An 8,849-nucleotide genomic window follows, 5' to 3' on the forward strand; every position below is an offset into this window, starting at 1 on the left:
ATATTTTGTTCAGGATTTTTACATCTATTTTCATCAGAAATACTAGCCTGTAATTTTCTTTTCTTGAGGCATCCTTGTCTGGTTTTGGTATCAGGCTAATGTTAGCCTCATAAAATGAGTATGGAAGAGTTTGAGAGGGATTAGTATTAATTCTTCTTTGACTGTTTGGTAGAATTCACTAGTGAAGCTGTCTGGTCCTAAACTTCTGTCTGTTGGGAAGTTTTTGATTACTGATTTAATCTCCTTGCTTGTAATCAGTCTGTTCAGATTTTCTATGTCATCATGATTCAGTCTTGGCAAACTGTATGTTTCTAAGGATTTATCCATTTCTTTTAAGTTGTCCAGTTTGTTAGTGATAATTATTCAAAGTAGTCTCTTATTATCCTTTGTATTACTGTAGTTATCAATTGTAACATCTCCTCTTTCATTTCTGATTTTATTTTTTTGAGTCCTCTCTTTTTTTTCTTGGTGAGTCTAACTACAGGTTTGTGAATTTTATCTTTTCAAAGAACGAGCTCTTGGTTTCATGGATCTTTTCTATTGTCTTTTTAGTCTCTAATTTATCTCTGCTCTAACCTTTGTTATTTCCTCCCTTTTAACTTTAGGCTTCATTTGTTCTCCTTTTCCTAGTTCCTTGAGGTGTTGAAGTTAGGTTGTTTGAGACTTTTCTCACTTCTTGAAGTAGGCATTTATTACTACAAACTTCCCTCTTAGAACTGCTTTTGCTACATCCCGTAAATGTTGGTATGTTACATTTTCATTTGTCTCAAAGTATTTTTGACTTTTCTTTTGATTTCTTCTTTCACCCATTGGTTGTTCAGTAGCATGTTGCTTAATCCCCACATATTTGTGATATTTCCAGTTTTCTTAGTATAATTAATTCCCAGTTTCATACCACTGGGGTCAGAAAAGATGCTTAGTATTTCAATCCTCTTAAATTTATTAAGACTAGTTTGTGACCTAACATATGATCATATGCATTTGAGAAGAATGTGTACTTTATAGCTTCTGGATAGAGTGTTCTATAAATAATATTTAAGTTCATCTGGTCTAATATGTATTTTAAGGATGATGTTTCCTTACTGATTTTCTGTTTGGATGATGTATCCATTGGTTTCAGTGGGATATTAAAAGTTCCAACTATCATTGTATAGCTGTCTATTTCTCCCTTTAGGTTTGTTAATATTAGCTTTATATATTTAGGTGCTCCTATGTTGGGTGCATAAATATTTACAAATGTTACTATTCTTGTTGGATTGACCCCTTTATGATTATGTAACATCCTTTTCCCTTTTTGTCTCTTACTAGTCTTCTGTTTTAAAGTCTATTTTGTCTGATATAAGTAGAGCTACTACAGCTTTCTTCTGGTTTCCATTTGCATGGAATGTCTTTTTCCATCCTTTCACTTTCAGCCTGTGTACGTCCTTACACCTAAACTGAATCTCTTGTAGGCAGCTTATAGAGAGAGGGGTCTTGTTCCAGCCACTGTGTGTCTTTTGATTGGAGAATTTAGTCCATTTACATTTAAAGTAATTCTTGATAAATGTATGATTTAATGCCATTTTGTTAATTGTTTTCCAGCTGTTTTTGTGGTTCCTCTCTAGTCCTTTCTTCTATTGCTCTGTTCCTTTGTGGTTGGGTGACTTTCTTTAATGGTATACTTATTTCTCTTTTTATTGAATATTTACCATAGATTTTTGGTTTGTGGTTAACATGAGGCTTACATATAACAACTTATATCTATAACAATCAACTTTAAGATGGTTAAATTTGATCCCATTGCAAAGCTCAGTATTATTACCCCCACCCCATTTTATGCTTTTGATGTCACATTTAACATCTTTTTTTTTTGCAGTATGTGAGCCTCTCACTGTTGTGGCCTCTCCCATTGCGGAGCACAGGCTCTGGACGTGCAGGCTCAGCAGCCATGGCTCATGGGCCCAGCAGCTCCATGGCATGTGGGATCCTCCCAGACCGGGGCACAAACCCGTGTCCCCTGCATCGGCAGGTGGACTCTCAACCACTGCATCACTAGGGAAGCCCCGACATTTAACATCTTTTTATCTTATATATCCCTTAATTATTGTAATCAGTTATTATTACTTTTGTCTTTTAAACTTTACACTACCTTTGTGAATGATTAACCTATTACCTCTACTATATGTTTACCTTTCTTTCATTCTTTCTTTTTTTGCTACTAATTGGTGCCCCTTTTCAGCTTAAAGAAGTCCTTTAACATTTCTTGTAAGGCTGGTTTAAAGGTGATGAACTCCTTTAGCTTTTGCTTATCTGGAAAACTCTCTATCTCTCCTTTACTTCTGAATGATAACTGGGTAGAATATTCTTGGTTGGCATATTTTTTTTTCTTTCAGCACTTTGAATATATGCCACTCCCTTCTGTCCTGCAAAGTTTATGCTGAAAAATCTGTTGGTAGTCTTATTAGGTTTCCCCTGCATACAAGTTGTTTTTCTCCTCCTGTTTTAAGAGTCCCTCTTTTTTTTTTTTTTTTTTTGGTCACGGCTTGCAGCAGAGGGGATCTTAGTACCCCGAACAGGGATCAAACGCCATGCCCCCTGCAGTGGAAGTGTGGAGTCCTAACCACTGGACTGCCAGGGAATTCCCTCTCTTTAACTTTTTGACATCTTAATTATAATGTGTCTTAGGGTCTGTCTCCTTAGGATCCTTTTTTGTTTTTTTAATAATTCTTTGAGCATCCTAGATCTGGATGTCTGTTTCCTTCTCCAGGTTAGGGAAGTTTACAGCCATTGTTTCTTAAGACTTCTGCCCCTTTCTCTCTCTTCTCCTTCTGTGAGCCCTGTGATGTGAATATTAGTCCATTTGATGTTGTCTCATCAATCCCTTAAGTCATCCTCATTTTTTCATTCTTTTTTTCTTTTTGCTGCTCTGACTGGGTGAGTTCTATTGCCTTGTTTTTGAGCTAGTTTATCCTTTCTTCTACTTCATCTAGTCTGCTGTTGAATTCCTCTAGTGTATTTTTCAGTTTGATTATTGTATTCTTCAGCTCTGTGACTTCTATTTGGTACTTTCTTATATTTTCCATCTCTTTAACGTTCTGTGTTCATCCATTCTTCTCCCCAGGTCAGTAAGCATCTTTATAATCATTACTTTGAATAATTTATCAGGTAAATTACTTATCTTCATTTCATTAAGGTTTTTTCCTGAGGTTTTATCTTATTTTCCCATTTAGAACAAATTCCTCTGTTTCTTCATTTTGCTTGACTCTCTGTGTTGGTTTCTATATAGCAGATGAAATCACCACTTCCTCCCAGTCTTGAAGGAATGGTCCTGTGTAGGAGATGAAACTTGTTGTTCAACTGTGCCTCGGCTCTTGGTTGTCCCTCAAACCTCTGTGCTTCTCTAAGAAGCCTATCGTATTTTTAATAGCTCCCAGTAGTAGAAGATGTACCAAGACCTGCCAGCATCCCAAAGGGGAGGATTTCAGCACCTAGACTCAGGCTGACTTGAAGTCAGAAACTTGGGCATCAGCTTTTAAAAGTATGAATACCTATGCAATCCTGTGGGACTACAAGCATAAGACCTGCTGGCCACCAGAGCCAGGTGATCTGGAGGTGTCTACTGGGTTACAGTTGCAGAAATTCAAGCTCCAGGACAGGGTAGATGCTCTTTACTCAGTGATACTAGTGAGCTGGACCAAGGCAGAGAAAGAGCACAAAGATGGCAACTACAGCATACGTTCCTTGAGAGTACAGGCCACAGGCCACTCCACAGGCCACTAAATGTGTACCAAATCTGAAGCCTGCCCCTCAGGCCAAAGCTCCAGGACAAGAGGCTTCCTTCACAGAAAGCCAGGGTCAGGGAGAGGGGTGTGTATGTGCCTCAATCCACTGTTTGTGCAGTGCTCTGGGAGTGGCAGCCTGCCAAAAACCATCTTTCCTAATACCACAGTCCTGTGGGACCCAGAAATGAAAGCCTCCCCATCCCATCCCCCAGCTACCAGAGCCAGGTGATCAAAAGGTGTCCTCTGGGCAGCAGCTGCAAAAACCAGGGCACCAGACATGTGTAAAGCTCTCCTCCAAGAGACACTGGTGCTCTGGAATATGGCAGAGGATGAGCTCAAAGGTAGTAGTCACCCTCCGAGGTGTCTGGAAAGGATTACAGCCAGTCCCAAGATGTGTGTTTAATTAGAGACCCACCCTTCAGGCCACAGTCATGAGGACTAGCTAATAGGTCTCCTTCACAGAAAGACTGATGAGCTCCTGGGTCTGCTGCCTCTTGCTATGCTCTGAATTCTTGCTGTGCCCTGGAACTGTTTAAGAACTCTTTCTCCATTGGTTACAGTCCTGTGAGACGCATGAACATAAGCCCCACTGGCCACCAGTGCCACATAATGTAGAGGTGTCCCCTGGCAGCAGCTACAAAAGTTTGAGTAACAGACAGGGGTTTCTGGGAGACACATTATTACAGTCTCATGGGACCAGAGACACAAGTTCCCCTGTCCTCTAGAGCCAGGTGATCAAGAGGAATCCCCAAGGCAGTGGCCACAAAAATTGAGGCACCAGCATGTGAATGCTCCTTTCTGGGAAATACTGGTGCTCTAGAGCACAACAAAGGGAGAGCATGAAGATGGCACCTGCCAGCCTCTGTCCCCAGAGAACATTCCAGCAGGCTCCTAGATGTGTGCATTAAATTAGATGCCTGCCTCTCAGGCCAGCGCTTTAATATTAGCAAGTCTGGGCACAAGTCAGCTGCCTCTGAGTTGGCTCCTGAAGTAGGTGAGTCCGAGTGCACAAGCTCTTTAACAGCAGTTTCTCAGACTGCTACAGTCTTGTGGGTCTCAGGACATGAGCCCTCTTGGTTTTCAAAGTTAGATGTTTTTGGGTCTCATCTCTCAAATGTATCTCTTAAAAGCCGGGATGCCTGATGTTGGATTTGAAACCTTCACTCCTCAGGGCGAGGCTCTGGTTTTTGAGTTCCCTCCCACTTGTAGAATGTCACACTGAGGGTAGGGTTTATGGCAAGACCTTGACAGTTTTGGGGAATACTGGTCAAGTATTTTGTAGAAAGGCCCTCTCCTGGGATTTGTCTAATGTTTTTCTCATGATTAGATGGAAGAGTTATGGGGTTTAGGGGAGAAGAACACAGAGATAAAGTACCATTTTCATCATATCATATTCCTGGAAGTATCCTATCACTATGACTTATCACTGTTGATATTGATCCTGATCACCTGGCTGAGGTAGTGTTTGCTGTTTCTCCACTGTAAAATTACTTCTCCCAAGATCCTTTCATTAGTGTACTCTTTGAAAGCCATTAGCCCACACTTAAGGAGTGGGGAGTTATCTTCTACCCTGTTGAAGATAAACGATCAACCTAAATTATTTAGAGGTGTTCTGCACAGATTTTCTCTTCTCCACTTCTTTATTCAATCATTTATTTATATTAGTATGGAACCAAGGATACTTACTTTATATTTTAGGTTATAATCCAATACTACTTCATATTTAATTTATTTTCTCGCTCAAATTATTCCAACTTTGGCCACTGAAAGCTCTTTCAGCCCTCTGTCATGTTCCCATTACCGTGGGTTTGTTTGTTGAAGCACCTTCTTACTTTCTGACACTACAAGATGCTCCAAGTTGATTTTTTTTTCTTTTTTTGGCCAAGCAGCATGTGGGATCTTAGTTCCCCAACTAGTGATTGAACTCACGACCCCCAAATTGGAAGCACAGAGTCTTAACCATTGGACTGCCAGGGAAGTCCCCAGCCTGGTCTTATATATTTCTTGCCCCAGTCGTAGAAGCAGCCATTTCTCCAAGAAACCCTGGTTCCCTTCACTGGAGAACTGTATTAGAAACCAAAATCTGGGCATCAGGTGTGCTCCTTATTGGGCTGTCATTGTTTCTAAGAGGGCCTTAGTTTTTTTATTAATTAATTAATTAATTTTTGTCTGCATCGGGTCTTCATTGCTGCATGTAGCCTTTCTCTAGTTGTGGCGAAAGGGGGGCTGCTCTTCGTTGCAGTGCGCGGGCTTCTCATTGCGGTGGCTTCTCTTGTTGCGGAGCACAGGCTCAGGGAGTGTGGACTTCAGTAGTGTGGCACATGGGCTCAGCAGTGTGGCTCGCAAACTCTAGAGCACAGGCTCAGTAGTTGTGGCGCACAGGCTTAGTTGCTCTGCGGCATGTGGGATGTTCCCGGACCAGGGTTTGAACCTGTGTTCCCTGCACTGGAAGGTGGGTTCTTAACCACTGTGCCACCAGCGATGTCCCAAGAGGGCCTTAGTTTTTAAAAGAAATTTATATGTTATTTTGTAGGGATTTGCATAACAAAATATAGAAATAAATTCATGCAGAGACTAGAGTAGGCCTATGATATTTTAAAATTAATCAACACGATGGTAGATGTATTTATCATCACTTTTTACAGATGTTTTGAAAAACAATCTGAAAAATGTAAGGGAGACAGTTTTTTTTAAATACACAATTGGGACATGCCATCTTCTTTTGTTCTCTTTTTATTTTAAGGAAAGAGAGACAAATGTAAAATATCAGGAATAAAAAAGAAACATCATTACGTTTTCTGTATACAGGTCATCAAGCAGTTCACCAGCTTTTTGGTCTGTGGACCCTTTACAGTTTTAAAAATTATTTGAGGATTTTTCAAAAAGAGGTTTTGTTTAGCTGTGTTGTATCTATTAATATTTACCAAATTAGAAATTAAATATGAAAATGTTTAAAATATTAGTTTATCTAAAAGAATAAGCCTATTACACATTAACAAAAATATTTTATTAAAAAATAACTTAAAAAAACCTATTTTCCAAGAAATTTAGTAGGGAAAGTGACATTATTTTATACTTTTGCAAATATTTTTAATGTCTGCCTTTAGAGAAGACAGGTGGATTCTTATGACTGATTCTGTGATATGCTGTTTTGGTTAAGGTATATAAGCATATAAAGAAAATCTACCCTCACACAGATATATAATCAGAAAAAAGAATATTTAATAACTTTTAAAAAATCACGTAACTATTGGTATTTTTGATATTATACCTAAACTTAACAAGTAACCTTCTTAAAGGTTAATTACAATGTGGTTGCTAAAACCATATAAATGAACTTTTCGCACTCTGTTACATTAAAATCCACTGGTTTATCTTGCACTTTTAATGGATCTTTTACGCATATGTGACTTTGTATCATCATACATTGGTCATTTGGAAAATAACTGGTTTTCAGATTTTTGACACAAGTCAGAATACAACATCAAGGTGGGGAAAAAAAAAAATCACACTCTTTAATATCATTATCCATCTCACCAGAAGGTCTTTAAGTATCGGGAAGCTGTCAAGCTCACGGTGTTAGATACAAGTTTTCCATACTTGCAAATTCCATTTGAAAGTTTGATTGTTTTTTTAACCATTGGCTACAAATACAGCTATTTTTCTTGAAATGTTAGGCTCACTTAAGTTCATTTTTGAGAAAAACAAATGTCAAATACGTAAGTTCGAATAACCAAAGTTTTCCTATTCTGTTCTTTCAAGAACAAAAGGGGTGTTACAGAAAAAAGTAGGTAGCTAAGTTCAAAACTCAACTGAACAGGAACTTCTTCTGAAGACGACTATCTTGCTTCAGTATGGAGAAGTGCTTTATGAATTCTTCCCGTTTCATCACACTTAATATTAAAAAGATGTGTACTCAAAGGGAAAATGAAATGAAATTAATATTTTTACTGCTTCATCAAAGACATTCTTAAATGAAACTGGATTAAAAAAAAACAACAACAAACTATGAATACATGGCAATGAAGAATATAATTGTTCACTTTGGTACCACTGCCTTAACATGTGCTAAGGTGTTAGCAGTTTTATCCACCACTGCTTTTGCAGCATCACTGCAAATGTCAACAAAGTGAAAAAACACAAAAAAATCTGTATTATGAAAATAGTGTTGACCTCCCAGACTACCCAGTTGCAGGGACCCACAAAGGTCTACAGAACATACTTTGAAAACTGCTCCAAATTAGATTCCAAAGATAAGAAAATATTACAAGCAAAACTGTAACAAAACATGTTAAATTAGAAAAAAATAACTTATCAAATATGATTCAAGAAGAAATAAAAATATGAATAGTATTATAATCTTAAAAAAAAAACTATCAGGAATCAAAAAATCCTGCAGTAAAGAAATTCTAGGCCTGGATGGCTTTAACAGATGAATTCTGTCAAATGTTCAAGAAAAATAATTTTCCATGATGTATTCCAAAGAACAGTTAAAGAAGATACCCTCTCTGACTCATTTTGATACTAGTATAACCTTGACACTAAAATCCAAAAAAGAGCAGAGCCTATATTAAAAAAAATTATAGGCTGATATCCTTCATGAATATTAGCGTGAAATTCTTAAAATATTAGCAAACTGAGTCCGGTAACATAAGGTATCAAAGGTTGGTCTAATGTTAGGAAAAATGAAGTAATTCTCCATATTAATAAACAAAAGAAGAAAAAAATCATATCGTTGTTCACAGATTCAGAGAAGAGGAATCTTTTCAGAGGTTTTTCTCAACAGAAAAGGAAAGCTATAAGGCTGTTTTGGGAGACTCAGCTCCGTGGATTCAAGGAAAAAGCAAGCTGCAATACTCAAGGAAAGCAGAAGCCTCTGTAAGACAAAGGTGCTACCAGTATCACCTTTCCCAAAAGAAAAAACTTAAGGTCAAGAATCCTAACCAAGTTTTTATGTTTCATATCAAATGCAGTCATGGTTGATGTGTCCTCACACAGCTGTTCTGACAGTCCACTAACAAACTTCTTGTAAAATCAATCTGTAAGACAAAGGTGGCCTATAATGTTGCCCTGCCCACCCTCCAACGC

General features: G+C 38.1%; 1 protein-coding gene across 3 annotated transcripts in view; it reads right to left on the reverse strand.

The window, feature by feature from the left end:
* The window catches only part of FRS2 (fibroblast growth factor receptor substrate 2), a 116,902-nt gene that overhangs the window by 45,544 nt on the left and 62,509 nt on the right, over nucleotides 1-8,849 (reverse strand). The gene's annotated exons all lie outside the window — the stretch shown is intronic.

Source organism: Neophocaena asiaeorientalis, unplaced genomic scaffold (genome assembly GCF_003031525.2).
Source record: "Neophocaena asiaeorientalis asiaeorientalis breed wild unplaced genomic scaffold, Neophocaena_asiaeorientalis_V1.1 scaffold134, whole genome shotgun sequence".
NCBI lineage: Eukaryota > Metazoa > Chordata > Mammalia > Artiodactyla > Phocoenidae > Neophocaena > Neophocaena asiaeorientalis.